The sequence below is a fragment of the Salmo salar genome, chromosome 09 (genome assembly GCF_965601325.2).
Source record: "Salmo salar chromosome 09, fSalSal1, whole genome shotgun sequence".
In the NCBI taxonomy this organism is placed as follows: domain Eukaryota; kingdom Metazoa; phylum Chordata; class Actinopteri; order Salmoniformes; family Salmonidae; genus Salmo; species Salmo salar.
Genome location: NC_138299.1, coordinates 23,632,332 through 23,635,028, shown reverse-complemented (window position 1 = coordinate 23,635,028; position 2,697 = coordinate 23,632,332).

Here is a 2,697-nt window from a genome sequence, read left to right as displayed (position 1 = left end):
GAATTTTTCCACATTTTGTTGTTACAGCCTGAATTTAAAATGGATTACATTTAGATGTTGTGTCACTGGCCTATACACAATACCCCATAATGTCAAAGCAATCTTAGGGAGGAGGTCTTTAGGGAGGGATTTTGTCATATCAGAGGACCCCCACTTTAACACTCACGGTCTATTTTTAATAATCTCAATCTGATATCTATTCTTCAATTTCTATCTCAAGTAGAGCCCCACTTTAACCTTCCCGGTCTATTTTTAATAATCTCAATCTGATTTCTATTCAGTTTCTTTCTTAAGTAGGCAAGAAAATAAGTGTTCTTTTGTGACACAGAGACAGCATCTCCTGGCTGGGCTGAGCTGGAGGCAGCAATGTGATGACGATGGCACAAAGGCTCCTCTGTGTCACTGGGATGTGATGCAGCAGTCTCTCTCTCTCGCCACTCTCTCTTTCTCGCCACTGTTGTAGTTAGGGTGAGGCTGCTTCCTCATGTTATTTTGAGTACCCTTCCATAGGAACCCAGAAGAGGTATGCAGTCCGTGGAATTTATGCAAAGGTTTAGGAATGTGCTCCATAAGGGTGCAATACGTTTCTAATAGACACCAATAGTGTGTTAATAAAAAAATGTTTTCTACTCTAGCGAGAATGCTAAACACATTTACAGAGCACTTCCTAACCTGCGGATTAGGATCTGCATGCAAGACTGACACACAAAGATGGAAACGGTAGTCCCATCACATGGTCATCATCATAATGACTTCATGTTTTCCCTTTTCACAGAAACTGTGAACAAGGAGGATGTGGTACTTGGAAATAACAATGTGTAGGCAGGTTTTCAGAAGTATGCTCCACATGTTGAGGTTTTTGTAGTTATAGCGCCATCTGTTGGAAGAATTGCCTCAATACAGTATTTCCCAAACATTGGCCACCAGCAGTCCTTCTTGTTTTGCTGATCAGTATATTTCAAAAGGAAGTTATACCATTCACACATACAGCATAACTATAAAACTACAGAATGACATTTCCTGAAGAAATGTGTGTGTGCTTGCTAGTCTTGAAGTATTTATGGTTGTAAAATAAGTAGTGGTAGTGGTAGTGACTGCAGTAGTAATGGTAGTAGTACTAATGGTAGTAATAGGGTTGTCATAGGCCTATCAAGGCGAGACCCAGATGCAGACACAGGAGGCAGATGGTTGGAGTCTTACAATGTTTATTAATCCAAAGGGGTAGGCAAGAGAATGGTCGTGGACAGGCAAAAAGGTCAAAACCAGATCAGAGTCCAGGAGGTACAGACAGCAGACAGGCTCGTGGTCAAGGCAGGCAGAAAGGTCAGGCAGGCGGGTGCAAAGTCCAGAAACAGGCAAGGGTCAAAACCGGGAAGACTCGAAAAAGGAGAATGCGAAAAGCAGGAGAACGGCAAACCACTGGTTGACTTGGAAACATACAAGACGAACTGGAACAGAGAGACAGGAAACACAGGGATAAATACACTGGGGAAAATCAGCGACACCTGGAGGGGGTGGAGACAATCACCAGGACAGGTGAAACAGATCATGGCGTGACAAGGCCATGGTTTAGTTAAAGTGAGACATTTTCGGGTGGTTTGTAGGTGTGGAGTTATTATAGTGGGTTATAGGGGGATAGTATAGAAGGCTAGAGTGGTTACTATATTATCCTAAGCCATATAATGTGTATTTGAACTCTGAAAATGTTTTCGTTTTAACATTCTGAAAGGTCTGTGGCAGTGATTTCAGTTTGGCAAAGCCTGCATTCCGCCGTTGAAATGAATGGGGATACAACAAAGCAGTATAGTTTATAAAGAATAAATGATAGAGAAAAGCTGTGTTGAAGCAATCTATGTTGAGTCAGTCTGCACATGTCAACGTTGGGTTGGTGTTTGTAGCTGAAGCGGATCAAGTGCAGTGGTGAATCCAAATATTTCCCATTCAAGCCTATGGAGCTTTTATGAAGATATAAAATGGTTCTAGTTCAAAAAGTATAAATGGTATCAAAAAGCTGTATACAAGCACACTGTTACAGACCGGTCTGCACGTTTAAAAGTTTGAATGGCGTTTCTTGTAAAACAAATTGTCTACTAGTTATGACCGGAATTTTTACCATTCAAGTCTAGGCCCATTGAAATGCATTGGGATTTATGGAAATATGGTTGTAGTGTTAAAAGTATAAGTAGTATCAAAACGTTTTGTTTTTTTCAAGCACACAGAAGACAGTCAGACTGCACGTTTTAAAGTTGTTTTGGTGTTGGTAGCTTTAACCATTTTAGTGCTAAAGGTGGCAGTGGAAAGAGAATAAGAATGAACTATTTCTAAAGTTGTGTTTGGCTTTCAGCAAGCACACCTTATAATTAGAAAAGGACATTTCCTGAAGTAAATGTGTGTGCTTGCTAGTATTGAAGTATTTATGGTTGTGGAATAGTAGTAGCAGTGGTAGTGACGGCAGTAGTAATGGTAGTAATACTAATGGTAGTAATAGGGTTGTCATAGGCTATGGGTTAGTTATAGTGACCTATTTTGGGGTGCGTTGTAGGTGTGTAGTTATTATAGTGGGCTATTACAGTAGGCTAGAGTGAGTACATGAAAGTTCTGTGATAGTGATTTCAGTCTAGAATGTTGATGCCTGCATTCCGCCATTGAAATGAAAGGGGATACAACAACATTTATAGTTTGAAGTATACTGTAGAT